This window comes from Vulpes lagopus, chromosome 8 (genome assembly GCF_018345385.1).
Source record: "Vulpes lagopus strain Blue_001 chromosome 8, ASM1834538v1, whole genome shotgun sequence".
Taxonomy (NCBI): domain Eukaryota; kingdom Metazoa; phylum Chordata; class Mammalia; order Carnivora; family Canidae; genus Vulpes; species Vulpes lagopus.
Window position 1 is genome coordinate 75350638 of NC_054831.1, and position 17954 is coordinate 75368591.

The window sequence follows — 17954 nt, forward strand, 5'->3', positions numbered from 1 at the left end:
GAGGTGAAGGATCTATACCCTAAAAACTATAGAACACTTCTGAAAGAAATTGAGGAAGACACAAAGAGATGGAAAAATATTCCATGCTCATGGATTGGCAGAATTAATATTGTGAAAATGTCAATGTTACCCAGGGCAACTTACACGTTTAATGCAATCCCTATCAAAATACCATGGACTTTCTTCAGAGAGTTAGAACAAATTATTTTAAGATTTGTGTGGAATCAGAAAAGACCCCAAATAGCCAGGGGAATTTTAAAAAAGAAAATCATATCTGGGGGCATCACAATGCCAGATTTCAGGTTGTACTACAAAGCTGTGGTCATCAAGACAGTGTGGTACTGGCACAAAAACAGACACATAGATCAATGGAACAGAATAGAGAACCCAGAAGTGGACCCTGAACTTTATGGTGAACTAATATTCGATAAAGGAAGAAAGACTATCCATTGGAAGAAAGACAGTCTCTTCAATAAATGGTGCTGGGAAAATTGGACATCCACATGCCGAAGAATGAAACTAGACCACTGTCTTGCACCATACACAAAGATAAACTCAAAATGGATGAAAGATCCAAATGTGAGACAAGAGTCCATCAAAATCCTAGAGGAGAACACAGGCAACACCCTTTTTGAACTTGGCCACAGTAACTTCTTGCAAGATACATCCACAAAGGCAAAAGAAACAAAAGCAAAAATGAACTATTGGGACTTCATCAAGATAAGAAGCTTTTGCACAGCAAAGGATACAGTCAACAAAACTAAAAGACAACCTACAGAATGGGAGAAGATATTTGCAAATGACATATCAGATAAAGGGCTAGTTTCCAAAATCTATAAAGAACTTATTAAACTCAACACCAAAGAAACAAACAATCCAATCATGAAATGGGCAAAAGACATGAAGAGAAATCTCACAGAGGAAGACATGGACATGGCCAACACGCACATGAGAAAATGCTCTGCATCACTTGCCATCAGGGAAATACAAATCAAAACCACAATGAGATACCACCTCACACCAGTGAGAATGGGGAAAATTAACAAGGCAGGAAACAACAAATGTTGGAGAGGATGCGGAGAAAAGGGAACCCTCTTACACTGTTGGTGGGAATGTGAACTGGTGCAGCCACTCTGGAAAACTGTGTGGAGGTTCCTCAAAGAGTTAAAAATAGACCTGCCCTACGACCCAGCAGTTGCACTGTTGGGGATTTACCCCAAAGATTCAGATGCAATGAAACGCCGGGACACCTGCACCCCGATGTTTCTAGCAGCAATGTCCACAATAGCCAAACTGTGGAAGGAGCCTCGGTGTCCATCGAAAGATGATGGATAAAGAAGATGTGGTCTATGTATACAATGGAATATTCCTCAGCCATTAGAAATGACAAATACACACCATTTGCTTCAACGTGGATGGAACTGGAGGGTATTATGCTGAGTGAAGTAAGTCAATCAGAGAATGACAAACAGTGTATGTTCTCATTCATTTGGGGAATATAAATAATAGTGAAAGGGAATATAAAGGAAGGGAGAAGAAATGTGTGGGAAATATCAGAAAGGGAGACAGAACATAAAGACTCCTAACTCTGGGAAACAAACTAGGGGTGGTGGAAGGGGAGGAGGGCAGGGGGTGGGGGTGAGTGGGTGACAGGCACTGAGGGGGACACTTGACGGGATGAGCACTGGGTGTTATTCTGTATGTTGGTAAATTGAACACCAATAAAAAATCGATTTATTTAAAAAAATAAAAATAAATAAAAAATAAAATAAAGTGGGTCTCTTGTAGACGTATGTTGTTGGGTCTTCTTTTTTGGGCCACTCTGATAATCTCTGTCTTTTAATTGATAAATTCAGGCCACTGACATTCAAAGTAATTACTGATACAGTTGAATCAATATCTACCATATTTATTACTGTTTTCTATTTTTGGTCCTTGTTCTTTTTATTTTTGTCTTTCACATGTTTTCTGCACTGGTGATCTTTTTTTTAAAAATTTTATTTATTTATTCATGAGAGACACAGGCAGAGGGGGAAACAGGCTCCCCATAGGGAGCACGATGTGGGACTCAATCTCAGGACCCTGGAATCACGACCTGAGCGAAACGCAGATGCTCAACCACTGAGCCACCCAGGCATCCTGGCATTTGTGGTCTTAAGTAAACATTTTGTATGATTCTATTTTCTGTCTCTCTCTCTCTCTTTTTTTTTTTTTTTGACTTTTTAGAGGTTGTGCTAGAATTTGAAATATACACTTACAACTAATTTAAGTCTATTTTCAAATAATACTATACTGCCTCACAGACAGTACAAATACCTTATAATAATATTTCTAATTCTTCATTCATATCCCTCATAACACTGCTGTCATTCATTCCACTTATACATAGGTATTCATAACCATATGTGTATGCTTTACACACACACAAGCATACATAATTGAATATGTTATTGCTATTATTTTAAACAAATTGTTTCCTGTTAGATCAATTAAAAATATGAAAACATAGTAAGTTTCCTTGCACCCTCACTTATTCCTTCTCCAATGCTTTATACAGATCTGAGTTTCAGATCTACATCACCTTCCTTCTCTATTAGCAATATAGTTTCCCAGTTTTTGTTTGTTTAAGAAAGTCTTTATTTCTTCACTTTTGAAGGATAATTTTGGAGGATACAACATTTAGGTTGGTGGCTTTTTCCTCCCAACATTTCAAATATTTCATGCCAGTCTCTTCTTGCTTGCATGCTTTCTGAGGAACAGTCAGATGAAACTCATATCTTTGCTCCTCATAGGTGAAGTGATTTTGTTCTTCTGGCTTCTTTCAGGATTTTTTTCTTTATCTTTGATTTTCTCCAGTTTGAATGCTATATGCTGAGGTATAGTTTTTATCAGAAGTTATACTGGTTGGTTTTCTCTGAGCATCTTAGATCTGTGATACGGTGTCTGATTTAAGGGAGATTCGCAATCATTATTGCTTCAAATCCTTTTTTTTTCCCATTCCCTTTTTTGTTCTCTTCTGGTATTCCCATGACACATATGTTATACCTTTTGAAGCTGCCTCACAGTTCTTGGATATTCTGCTTCTTTTTTTTTTTCTTTCTTTCAGTGTTTTTTTTCCTTTTTGTCTTTCCATTTTGGAAGTTTGTGTTCACATATCTTTAAGTTTAGATATTTTTTCCCCTTAGCCATTCTCAGTCTACTAATTAATCTATCAGAGACATTTTTCATTTCTGTTACAGTTTTTGATCTCTAGTATTTCCTTTTGATAATTTCTCAGAATTGTCATCTCTTTGTTTACACTGTTTATCTGTTTTTATATGCTGTGTACCTTATTGAATAGAGTTCTGAAGATATTAATCATAGTTGTTTTAAATTCCTGGTCTGTTGGTTCCATATTCCTGTTATTTCTGAATCTGGTTCTGTTATTTGCTGTCTTTTCAAAGTGTGTGTGTGTGTGTGTGTGTGTATGTGTGTGTGTGCATGTTTTGCCTCCAGTCTGCTTTGTGATTTTTTTTTTTTCTTGACAGCCAGACTTGATGCACTGGTTGAAGGGAATTGCTGTAAACAGGCCTTTGGTAAAGTGAAGTGAAGGAAGGGGAAGCAGAAGCATTTCAATGTCCTGAGATCAGCTCTCTGACTTCAAGTGAGTCTGTGCATTGAAGACACATCACAAGTGTTTCTCAGTCCCTAGCCCCCTTCATGTAGGACTGGATGGCTAGAAGGGGCTAGAGTTAGGTATTTACCTCCTCCACATCATTTAAGCTCTGATAAAACCTCAATGGCTTAGGTTCTGCTAAGAAAGTTTTTCTTGAGGGCAGGCCTTGTTAAGAACAGAATATTCTTATGTATTACAAAATTGTTCTTTTTCCCCATCCTTTGCTATAAGCAGATGTTTTTCTCATATATATTATGAGAAGCTAGTCAAGCTGCTGGAGGTAAAACTCACAATAGTGTGGGGGCCCGCAGTGACTGAGCTCCCCTGGAGTCTTTAACCTTCAGACTTGCCCACTGTGTCTCCAGAAATTTGTCAAATATACCTCTGGTTTTCCTACCTTAAGAATGGTTCCCTTGGAGGTTTCTGCTCCAGTAAACTGATTCTCTGAATTCACCTGTCTCCGAATTGAGGGTGGTGGCTTGTCATGACTCATTTCCTTGATGGGGTTAAGAAGAGTTCTTGATTTTTCAATTTGTTCAGATTTTTACTTTTTTCTAGGAGGCAGTGGCAACTTCTATGCTTCTTTCATGCTGAACCAGAAACTGGAAGTTTCCAGTATCTTTATCCATGAAGTAGGCATAGTTTTTATATCACTAGAGTGTATAAATATTGTTCAACAGAAAAACTAGTGAAGTACATAGATATGAGAAACAATGTCTGTGCAACACTTCATTTTCTAGGCTCTCAACTGCTGTTGATGAATGGAGAATATTTGTGATGAATAAAATCTCAACATTTTATGCAATATTCACTTAAAATCTGTGTTGAGGGGCCCCTTGGAGGCTCAGTCAGTTTAAGCATCTACCTTTGGCTCAGGTAATGATCCCACGACCCAGAACCATGATCAAGCCCCACATTGAGCTGCCTTCTGGGCAGGAAGTCTGCTCCTCCCTCTCCCTCTCACCCCGCTCAAGCTCTCTTTTTATTTCTCTCAAATAAATAAAAAAAAACAAAAAATAAAATAATAAAATAAAATAATAAAATAAAATGTCTGTGTTGAGAAGCACTCTGTTTAAGGCACTGAAGTGGACACCCACAATTACTTACTTTTCCTCATAAAATACCATTAAGATGGCAGAAACACGGGAGAAAGAGTTTACGTCAATCCTAGAATGGGAAGGAAAATTAACTGTTAGAATTTGTGAAGGAAAAATGACAGTGAATTTTATGGGAAAATGAAGTTGAAGGATAAATTAAGGCAAAAGGTATAACAGCCAAGAAAGGGGAGGGGAGAAACCTACAACCCATTGTTCCTTCAGGAAGAGTTTCAGAGTCTCCAGGCTCAGAATCAATAGGTTTGGAAAGCAGGCTGAGTAAATAATTCAATCAATGAACCACCTTAACAACTGGTATAAACTTACTATGCTATGTCCTATCTTCACGTGTACAGTCACTGGAAGAGATGTGACCATGTTTGGCCCACTGAAAGCTGAAAAGATGATCTACTCATCAGAGAACACTATCTTTAAGAGATTTAAATACCCCTTATTTCGGCAGTGAGTAGGGGGATGTGCCCATGTATCATATCCTGACATTCCTTCCCACATTCACAAAGCTCAAGTTATCTCTCCTGGTGAAAGAAGATATTAGTTTCTGTTGAATTAAGGGATTATTATCAACATAAAAAATCTGAAATATTAGCAAATAAAATTCAGTAGAACATTTTAAAGAGAAATAGTCCAAAATGGGGTGGGCTTCAGGTGAAAATGCAAGGAGAGATTGATACTGGGAAATACAGTAAGATCCTATTAACAGGCCATAAGAGAAAAACATATCAATCTATCTACTTTCAGTTCTTAAAAGAAAAAAAAAATCTCCTGAGAGAAATAAACACAATGTTAATATGATAAATGTATATATAAAAGTGAAAATCAGTATTATGCTTAAAAACATTCTGACTGAACCCAACAGTGGGAAGGACATTCACTGATATCACTACTATTAGCATTATTCTCTAAGTATAATCTGTGCAATGATATAAAAAATAATAAGGTGTAACAGATATAATAAGATAATAGATAAATGGGGCATTGAAAATAAAATACTTTCTCTATTAATTGGTTGCAGGACTATATAAATATATATATTTTTTGCCATATCAAGTTCATTAATTTTCCAGTTCAGATTTTTGATGCCTCTAAAATTTTTTGTGTGTGCTTGATTTTTCAATTTCTGATAGAGGAGTATTTAAAAATCTTCTAAAAATCCTGTTGTAGGTCTGGCCACTTCATGGTACATTTCTATCGGTTTTGCTTTAAAAATTCCCTTTATGTTAAGTTTATACAAGTATATAGTTCTCCTGGAAGTGACTTCAGGTTACGCAGTTTCTTTAGCATTAAGAATGTGTGTTTCAACTTAAATTTTTTTTTTACTGATAGTTATATGCCCCTCTCCCACCAGCCATCTTTCTTTTAATATTTTTCTACCTTTTCTATTTAATGCTTGATTTTGGTTTTGTGTTAGGAATATATTATGAGCATTTATATTTTTGTAATTATGATTTTACCTAGATTCATTTTCAACTTACTACTTTTACTTCTCAGCTTATTTTCTTCTCTCATATTTTGTAGGATTGATAAAGTTTCTTTCATACTTCAAACTTTTTTCTCTGCTAAGTAGCTGTTTATTTCATTTATCTTCTCTTAAGTTATAATCAATTTCCAAATACATAGATAACTGATATTTTAAAATAAATCTAAGATTTTTTTTAAAGATTTTATTTATTTATTCATAAGACACACAGAGAGAGAGAGAGAGGCAGAGACACAGGCAGAGGGAGAAGCAGGCTCCATGCAGGGAGCCCGATGTGGGACTCGACCCCAGGTCTCCAGGATCACACCCTGGGCTGAAGGTGACACTAAACCGTTGAGCCACCTGGGCTGCCCAAATCTAAGATTTATTTAAGATTCCTGTCTGTTTTCGAATATAAAAAAACCTTTTTGAGATGTAAATGGTCCTTGGCTCATGCTGATAATGTTGTCTAGAGTATTTGTCTCTAATAGTTTTTAAGCACACATAAAATTTGTCGTCTTTAATATTTACACCTAATATTTAAATTAACCTCCATTTTGGGGGGGTGCTTGGGTGCCTCATGGGTTAAGTACCCAAATCGTGCTTTCAGCTCAGGTCATGATCCAGAGTCAGGAGACCGAGCCCCCTGTCAGGCTCCATGCTCAGAGGGGTGTCTGCTTAAGGATTATGATTCTCCCTTTTCTTCTCCCTCTGCCCCTCCCCACACTTGTGCGCATGCAGCGCACATTTATGCTCTCTCTCTAAGATAAATGAAAAGATTTTAAATAATAATAAATAAAATAACCTACATTTTTAACTAACTTCCTTATCATTGATTCTTAAGACCCATGCCTTCTAATTTGTTAACTCTTTCTCAGATAATTGTTTAATAATGCTTTTAGGGAGGGATTGCTGTTTGATAAACTCTCTTACAAATTTTTAAAAATATCTTTGTCTAGTTAGGCTGAGTTTAAAAATTCTTTGTTTCAGGTATTTTCCTCACTGGACTTTATATCTATCGCTCCATTGTTTTCTGGCCTCTGTTATTGCTGATAATTAAATCTCCTGCTGGTTCTCCAATTGCTATTTTTATGAGGTGACCTCAATTCTCACCTTGATTGCTTGCTTGCTTTCTTCCCTCCCTCCCTTCCTTCCAATCTCTTTTTCTTCTTTTTTTCTCACGATTACTATTTTGTAGTTTCAATAAATATGCTTGGATTTTTTGTATGTATCCTACTCCGTTTTGGAATCCACTTTTCTTTAATCTGAGGACTCTGTTCAGTCCTGAAAAAATGCTATATGTAGGCTTTTTAAATATTAGTTTCACTCCATTTTCTCCATTCTGCTTCCAGAGAAGCACACCAATAGCATATATCCAGAGAGAGAGGGATATTTGTTTTAGGGAATTGGCTCATGTAATTGAGGGGGCTGGCAAGTGAGAAATTTATAGGCCAGGGATGGCAAGATGGGAATTCAGTTAAGAGTTGACATTGTAATCCTGAGTCTGAAATCCATAGAGTAGGCCAGCAGTCTGGAAACTCAGGTAGAATTTCCTTATCTGGGCAGCCCAGGTGGCTCAGTGGTTTAGCACCACCTTCAGCCCAGAGTGTGATCCTGGGGACCCAGGACTGAGTCCCGTGTCAGGCTCCCTGCATGGAGCCTGCTCCTCCCTCTGCCTGTGTCTCTGCCGTTCTCTCTTTCTCTCTCTCCTCCCCTCCATGTCTCTCATGGATAAATAAATAAAACCTAAAAAAAAAAAAAAAAAAAAAAGAATTTTCTTATCTTGAAGAATTCCTTCTTTCCTGGAAAACTGCTCTTAACCGTCTTTAACTGATTGGATGAGGCCCACCTATGTTATGGAGGTAATTTGCTTTACTTAAATTCAGATGATTATGATCATTAATCACATCTACAAAATACTTTCACAGCAGCATTTAAACTGGTGTTTGACCAAACACTAGGCACTACAGCCTAGATAGTTGATGCAAAGAATTAACCATCATATCCTTTCTGCAAATCCAATAAAAAAATATGCTAGAATATGTCAGTCTATTCTTGAAATTGATTACTCTTTTATTTTTTTACTCTTTGATATTTCTAATGTCATTTTATTTCTGCTAGATTTTGGGTGAATCTTCTAATTCATGAATCCTTGGCAGATTATTTTTTTTTATTTTCCAATATATATATAGATTTAATTTCAAAGACTATGCTCTTCATTTCTAACACATGCAATAGGTTTTTAAAATATATCTTTCTGTTTTTATGTCATTTCTGCTTTTGCTTCATAATCTTTATTTTTAAGAAAGAAAAACATTATTTGATGCATAATTATGTCTTTTAAGGAATTATCATTTTGAGCATTAATATCTGATTTAATTTAAAGGTTCTTTTTCAAATTCTGTAAATAAATACTGTATCTGAAATTAAATCTGTATCTATGTTTCTTTTGTAGTGTTCTATTCTTTTCATACTTTTGAAATTTTGGCTTAACTCATTTTAAGCAGAAAAATTTATGTTTTTAATTTTGTTTGTCTTTTTTTTTCCCCACTCTCCCTTTGTTATCTAAAAATCTGGATATTGCCTCCATCTGATTGTTTATAGCTCCCAGGCAAAAACTAGGTTTGCGATTCTTCTCTGCAATGATATTAGGATATTTACTCATTTATTCACAAAATAGATGCGGTTTTTTTCACTTTCTTGTCATCAGAATTCATCTGCCTTCTGGCCTACCTGGACCCAGATTTCCCTATGCAGTCATTAACCCAGGCAGTGGCAGTAATCCCAGGCTCTCCTGCATATCGTTAAAGACCACCCTAAATCCCTGGTTTTAAGTGTGGGTCTCTATCTTGTTAGGTTACCTTGTACGAAATACTCAGACTTCATTTCCTGGCAGGAACCAAGTTTCTGGCTGCCACTGCCTGCCATTTTTAAAGCTCTCAGCTTTCTGTACTCTTTGCATATGCAGAAATGTCTATCCGTGTTTATGAGCCCAGAGATAGCCTACTGATCATCTCATTTAGATTGTGTTTTTTATTGTTTTACATTTGTGTCATTTGGGAGAGAGAGTATGCCAAAGCATTAATTTATTGTGCCATATTTTTAAGAAATATTTCTTGATGATTCATTAGTCTCACAATACTATCTAACCTCTCAAAATTTCGTAAGCTGATAAATTGATTTTAAATTCGGTTGCCACAAATTCACACATTTTCCTCTTTATGGTTACCTAACACCCATGAGTCTTTCAGAAAGTATATATTATCAATAATAAAATTATAATTGAAAATAAAATGAAATAAAATAAAATTATAATTGCTAGACTAGATGGCAACAACTTTTCCCTCCCCTTGCGAAAATATTATTTAGGGGAAAGGAAAAAGAAAGAAAATGAAAAAAGAAAAGGAAAAGAAGAAAAAGCCCCAATTCTTAAAAGTAGCAATTTTGAAAAACCATCCAGCTTGTTAAAATGGAATCATAGCAATGATATTCATTTTCCAGACTTGTAGCTTTTATTGTCATCATCCTCATTAAATAGCATATAATTGAGTGTTCCTTTGGTATTTGGCACTGTTCTAGGTGTTTTAGTATTTAGCTAAGGAATTAATGAACAGTGGAAGCAAATCAGTACATGAGGTTTTTATCTCTCCAACAAATAGCCAAAATACACCCAGGGCAGCTTTTTGGAATGCAGACAGCCTAATACAATATAAAATGTTGTTAACTCTATCACCTCTGTGGTGATTGTTGCAGCCCTACAACAGTGCATGTTCCAATGTTCATGATCATTTATTGAATAATTAATTCAACAAATGCTTAGTGAGCACCTACTTCGGGATAAGCACTCCACCAGATGGAGAGGCAAATAATTCCATGTCAGTATCTCTGGCATGTGTCTCTTTACAATCTCTCTCATTATAATGCCTAGCTTATATTAAGCACTCAGTGAATAATTGTGGAAATTAATGAGTGAATGGATCAATCAATAAACACTTAGAGAAGAAAAAAGCAATATAATTGTAATACGTAGCTTTGTTCTTCTGATACAGAATATCAACCTTCTAAATTTTTAGCACAAAGTCAACACATAGAATAAATTAATTTATCCATTAATTGTCCCATAGGCTCTAGCCTATTTACTGATCACCAAACTCACTTTCTAATTTTCTAGGACTCAGAAGGCAACCACAACCCCAGACCTCCCTTACCCTTAGGGAGTTCCAACCCAAGCAATATGAGCAGAAATGATTCAGTGTGTAGAAGTGCAAGTTTGCTTACATTCTTTTTTTCTCCAACTAGCTAGAATAGTGAAAAAGTACCTGGGAGCCATATGATGAAAAAGATGAAGGTACAGGATAGACAGAGGGATCACCAAATCCATACTTAGAGGAGAACTACTGAAGTGGAAAGGCTCATGCATCCTGTTAAGTCCACTAGAAACAGTCTTTCATTGTGCTAAGCAACTGAGGTTTTAGACTCGATCTGTTACAGCTGTTAGTGACACCTTAATAAATCAACTCTTCTCCCAAGGACAAGTTTCCATGACAGTATAAAAACTGAACCATATGATTTCTTCATTATTATATGCAGATATTGTATCATTGCATAGGTTAGCAAATAAGGATTAATTTTTTATATATATTTTCTTATCTTCTTATAACATACACCCACTAGAGGTTAAATTCCACAAAGAATTAAGAAGAAAAATGCAAAAAAAAAAAAAAAAAAAAAAAGAGAGAGACTGACCATTTTGTCAGGTTATATGAGGGGATCATTTTGTGTTTTATCTTTCTTTAAAAAAAAAACTAACTAAAATGAAGCATTACTAGTAGCCCTGTCATAGGGAAGATGGCAGTATTATAAAAAATGTTTACCACCAAATCAAATCTGAGGGCATATTAGTCTATCAAATTGCCATTCATCTCTATAAAGTCTGGTCATTGGCTAAAAGGAGTTCGGCAGTAGCAAACTGCTTGTAGGTATTAAACCTAGCAGAGTGTTCCTTGTCTCCCTGCTTTCACTGTACCATTTCTTCTTTCTGAATTGACCTTGCCTGTTTCTTCACTGAGTTACCTACTCATCATTTTGCCTCAGGCGTTGCCTTCTCAAAGGCTGCCCACCTCCAAGGTTGGACTGTGTTCTTTATACACCAGAATTATCTTTTCCTGTCTGTTTCACACATCAGTAAGCCCATCGATGGCATGGACTATGTCCTACTCATCATTCAATTCCTGATACCCAGCACAGCACTTGTTACATATACCCAGGCTTTAGTGAAATTTGTGCATGGCCAAAAGAGCTACAGGATAGGAAGGCTCACTTTTGGCTCTAGAAGGATAAGAGAGAGAGAGAGAGAGAAAAAAAAAAAGAAGGATAAGAGAATATGAGTATGGACATACAGCACATCATTTGCTTTTAAGAAAAACAGGTTGTCTTTCCACAGTGCTGTGGAGAAGCAAAGTACCCCAGAAGAAGCAGTGCTACACTTAAAGGTATTAAGGAGTTATATAAATATTTAGGAGATTCCCAAGAAATACTATGTGAACTAGATAAAATGCATATGTATAATATTGGGCACAGTGAAGTCTGGGAAAGTAGATTGTGAACAGATTATGAAGGACCTTGAATTATTTGCCATGTTATATCACTTGATCTTCAATGATTAGAAATAAAAGATAATGTTTTAAAGATTTATTTATTTAATTTATTGAGAGCACAAGTAGGGGGAGGGGCTGGGAGAGAGAGAGAGAGAGAGAGAGAGGCAGACTCTCTGCTGAGTGCAGGGCCTGGATGCCACAACCCTGAGGTCATGACCTGAGGGGAAATCAAGCATCAGGGACTGAACCTACTGAGCCACCCAAGCGCCCTAGAAATAAAAGATCATTTAAAAAAGTTTGAAGAGGAAAGTGCCATCTATCATATCTTCTAGGAATTACATAATGAGGGATTGCATTATGATGCAAGAATGACATTGAAAAGATAGGAGTGCACAGAACAGATAACAAAGTAGATTAAGTCGCAGGGTCCAGTAATGAATTTTACTTTTTGGTAAAAAGGAAGCAGTCAACGATGGCACCAAGTCTCCAAATTTGGACACCCAGGGAATAACTGCTTCAATTTATCAATTGATCACATTCAGCTGCACCTAGCAGCAATCCTAATTTACAGCAGCCAACACAGCTAGCAGATTACTTTTGCATGTTACAAGAGGTCTGAAGCTGAATGACAGTTGACATGGTTTCAGTAGCTCAACAAAGAGACAGACACATTTATGTGATTCTCTTGGCCTGTCCTTCCTAGGCACAAGCTGAAGCCTGAAGTATTAGCAACACATCTTCATTGGAGAGAAAAATAAGTGGGGGAGGGGAAGTTTCAGTCCTTTTTTGCTAGAAAAATAAAAATTTGTATAAAACTTATATCTCGGCAGGCTTCAGCTCTTTTTCCTTGGCTCAAGCTGTATTATTTGGGCATATCAAGCTACGTGAGGAGACTTAAGAAAGCTTTTAAAATCTGTAGCCTTCAAAGTGGCAAGCTTCAAAGAAGAAGAGAGTCGAGAACGATAGTCTGTAGTGTCTACCACAGTTAGCAATGGCAGTAAGGTGATTCAACTTTGAGTTATTTTCATGAGATGGAAATAATTTAAGCAGAATTGACCAAGAGATTTTCAAGGACTCTTACAGATTAGTTAGAAATGCTGGCAGGATCTCCAGGTTTACACTAAAATAACACTAGATATTTTTCCGTAAACTATCCTAGGTGTTCCAATCAATCAGCTAGGAAGAGTATTAGTGGACAGAGCAGAATACTGCTGCATTTTCAGGCTCCCTAAAACCTTCCTGTCCAATATAAATATAATGTGAGCCACATAGGCAATTTTTATATTTTTGTGGAGCTTTACTTTTTAAAAAAGCTAAAATAGGGGGGCACCTGGGTGGCTCAGTGGTTGAGCATCTGCCTTCAGCTCAGGCCATGATCCCGGGGTCCTGGGATCAAGTCCTGCATCTGGCTCCCTGCAGAGAGCCTGCTTCTCCTTCTGCCTGTGTCTCTGCCTCTCTCTTTCTGTGTCTCTCATGAATAAATAAATAAATAAATAAGTAATATAAAAAATAAGAAGAAAAACTAAAAAAGCTAAAGTAGGAAAATTAATTTTAATAATACATTTTATCATATAAACATATACCAAATATAGTAATTTCAACATGTAATCAATATAAAACAATATATTTTCATTAGTTTTTTTTTAAAGATTTTATTTATTTATTCATGAGAGTCACACAGAGAGAGGCAGAGACACAGGTAGAGGGAGAAACAGGCTTGCAGGGGAGCCCCATATGGGACTCAATCCTGGAACCCTTGGATCATGACCTGAGCCAAAGGCAGATGTTCAACCATTGAACCACCCAGGCATCCCTCATTACTTTTTGTATTTAGTCTTCAACATCTTGTGTGTATTTTACACTTATAACAAATCTCAATTTGGACCAGCTATATTTCAAGGGCTCATTAGCCACTTGTGGCTAGTGGCTACTGTATTAGACCGTGCAGTTTTAATCATTGCAAAAGATCACTAGAAATCTTAGAACCCCTGGGTGGCTCAGTCAGTTAAGCATCCAACCCTTGATTTTGGCTCAGGTCATGATTTCTGGGCTGTGAGACTGAGCCCCGTGTTGGGCTCCATACTCAGCACTAAGTCTGCTCGAGACTCTCTCTCTCTCTCTCTCTCTCTCCTTCTACCTCTTCCCTGCTTGTGTATTTGTGCTCTAAATAAATAAATAAACAAATGAAATCTTTTACAACATCACTAGAAAAAAAATCACTAGAAATCTCAATCAAAATACCAGAAAATTATTTTATGGATATCAACAAACTAATTCTGTTTGAGACTCAACAGACAGAATTGCCAACACATTACTGAAGAGAAAATTTGGAAGACTGACACTACCTGACTTCGAGATGTACAATAAAGCCACAATAATCAAGATATTGTAGTGTTGGTGAAAGAACAGACAAATACATCAATGGACCAGAATTCAGAGTCTAGAAATAGGCCCCCATAAATTTAGGCAACTGATCTTTGACAAAGAACAAAGGCAATACAATAGAGCCAAGATGCTCTCTTTAACAAATGGCTCTGGAACACCTGGACATCCATGTGCCAAAAAAATGAATCTAGTTACAGACCTTATCCTTCATGAAAATTAACTCAAAGTGGATCACAGACATAAATGTAAAACACAAAACTGTAAAACTCTTAGAAGATAGCATTGGAGAGAATCCGCATGATCTTGGATATGGTGATGCCTTTTTAGACACAACACCAAAGACATGATCCATGAAAGTAATAATAGATAATCTGGACTTCATTAAAATAAAAAAAAAGCTCCTGTTTTGCAAAAGACAACATCAAGAGGATGAGAATAGGACAGCCTGGGTGGCTCAGCAGTTTAGCACCGCCTTCAGCCTAGAGCCTGATCCTGGAGACCGGGATCAAGCCCCACATTGGGCTCCCTGCATGGAGCCTGCTTCTCCCTCTGCCTGTGTCTCTGCTTCTCTCTCTCTCTTTCTCTCTCTCTGTGTCTCTCATGAATAAATAAAATCTTAAAAAAAAAAGAGGATGAGAATAAAAGCCACCGATTGAGAAAATATTTCAAAAAAAAAGAAGAAAGAAAAAAAAAAAAAACCCTGAATCCCAAAAATATAAAATAAAGGCCTGTTATCTAAAATATATGAAGAACTCTTAAAAATCAACAATAAGAAAACAAACAACTCTTGGGGTGCCTACGCGGCTCAGTCAGTTAAGTGTCTGCCTGCTGCTCAGGTCATGATCTCAGGGTCCTGGGATGGAGCCATGTATGGGGCTCTGTGCTGGTTATGGAGCCTGCTTAAGATTCTCTCTCTTTCTCCTTCTTCCAGACTCTCCCTGCTTGTACTCTTTCTTTCTCTCTTTTTGCCTTTCTGTTGCCTTTACAGTTTTCATGATTAGTCTCCAGTTTAATTAGACAACCACTAAGTACAAATGTAAAGTTGGTGACAAACAAAATTCAAAACATAAATTTTTCTGCTTGAAATGAGTTGTTAATTAGGGCACGTGGGTGGCTCAGCCATTTGGGTCTCTGACTCTTGATTTTGGCTCAGTCTTGATCTCAGGGCTCTGGGATCCATGAGCCCCATATCCAGCTCCCTGTACAGTGGGGAGTCTGCTTGTCCTTCTCCTTCCTCCTCTGTACTTCCCCTTTCTCATACCATCTCTCTCTCAATCAATAAATAAAATAAAGCAAATAACCCAATTAAAAATTGGGCTAAAGATCTTAACAGATACCTCATCAAAGAGGATACAGATAGCATATAAGATAGCAAATAAGCATACTAAAAGATGCTCCACATCCTATGTCATCAAGGAAATGCAAATTAGAACATTAGATATCACCATATATCAATTATGATGGTCAAAATTCAGAATACTGACAAAACAAAATTCTGATAAGAATGTGGATCAACAGGAACTCTCATTCACTGCTGGTGTGAATGCAGAATGGTGCAGCCACTTTGGAAGATTAGTTTTGTGGTTGCTTAGAAAACTAAATATATGTTTGCCATCCAAAACAGCAATAATGTTCCTTAGTATTTACCCAAATGAGTTGAAAAAATGTCTACACAAATACCTGTACGTGGTTGCTTACAGCAACTTTATTCATAATTGCCAAAACCTGGAAATGGCCAAGATGCCCTTTACTAAGAGGATGGATAAAAATTGTGTACATCTAGACCCTGGAATATTTTTCACCACTAAAAAGAAGTGATCTATCTGGGGTGAAAAGACATGGAGCATAAGTGCACATTAGTAAGTGAAAGAAACCAATCTGAAAAGGCTACACACTGTGTGAATCCAACTATGTGACATTATACAAAAGGCATAACTATAGAGATGGTAAAATGATCGGTGGTTGCCAAGTGTTGTGGGGGAGTAGAAGATGAACAGGTAAAGCAAAGAGGATTTTTAGGGCAGTGAAACTATTCTGTGATTATATAATGATGAGTAGAAGTCGTTATCCATTTATCCAAACCCAGAGAACACCAAGTGCGAGCCCTAAGGTAAACTATGGACGTTGAGTGATTTTGATGGGTCAATTTAGGTTTGTCTCTGGTAGAAAATGTGCCACTCCCATGAGGGATGTTGATAACGGGGGAAGCTACACATGTGTGGGGGCAGGGGCTATGTGAGAAATCTCTGTGCATTCCCCTCAATTGTGTTGTAAACATACAACTATTCTAAAATAATAACTTCCCAAAAAAAGTCACAGAAGAATAAGAGAAAAGATAGAGTTAGATGCTCTCCTTGTTGAAGCATTTCCATATGAACAACACAGTCAGAGAGTGGATTAAATGAATCTGTTATAAAGAAATCCGAGCTTAGACTGTCTTATGCAATGACATCTCATAAAAACAGAAAGTGGGGAGGGTAACAACTTTGTTGATGTTTTAAAAAACAGTTCCAAAATGATCTTACTTTGTTCCTGCCTGTTGGAGAAGGCAGAGTGGAATGCAGCTTTGGGAAACACAAAGGGCCGGACATCACAGGTGATGTAGGAACAAATTAGGGGCAGACGGGGCTAGGCAGGGAAAGATAAGGGAAAGGCCCCAGACTCAGGCTCCTACTCATCCCAAGAAAACAGAGATATGGGATCCCTGGGTGGCGCAGCGGTTTGGCGCCTGCCTTTGGCCCAGGGTGCGATCCTGGAGACCTGGGATCGAATCCCACGTCGGGCTCCCGGTGCATGGAGCCTGCTTCTCCCTCTGCTTGTGTCTCTGCCTCTCTCTCTCTCTCTCTCTCTCTCTGTGTGTGTGTGTGTGTGTGTGTGACTATCATAAATAAATTAAAAAATTTTAAAAAAAGGAAACAGAAATATGACAGTAAAAACAGAAAACATTAAACCTGGCTCCCTAGTTCCAAAATGCTAGGGAGTATCCCCCTTTAATGGCTACCAAGTAAGCACAGAAGTATGTCATTAAGGCGTTATCGATAGTCTCTGCTCAAACCAAGGAGGTACAAGAATCTCAAGGCCATGGGCTACCTGACTAGGCTCACAGAAATCCCAGATGTCAAGAAATATTATGGAGGAGCTATTAACCAGAGAGAAGGGAGCACCTTGTTTGGGCTCATGATATTTACAAAAACATCTTGTTTGTTATCATGATAGCTCCAAGTCCACCAGGTTTGTTCTAAATATCCACCCTGATGTTGACAAGAAATTTACCAAGTTCCCTGGTCAGTTTCCTATAAAAGACAAACCATAAAAGCCCTCAGTGGCAACCCTGTCAGGACCCCTCTCACCTTTGAGAGCTTTCTCTGTATCTCTACTTAATAAGATTCTATCGCTTTGCTCACTCTCTGTTGTCCATGAGATTCATTCTTCAAGCCCATGAGACAAGACCCAAGCTCTCCCATATCACAGGGACACATATTGCTTAACTTTACCAGGCATCAGGGCTGACTGCCAACAGTATTCTCTTGCATGATTCGGTGAATTCACATACTTTAGGCTGATGATAAATACCAAAGGGCTCTCACTGACACTAAGTGGATGATGAAACCAAATACTTGGTACAAAGCATGAGATGGGGCTACTGTAATGAACGTGGCTGCTGCCGTCAGTGACAGGGCTCTGCCCAGTGCATTCGTGGAGGCTTCAGAACACCATGACTAGGGCAGTTGGAGAGCAGGATTGAG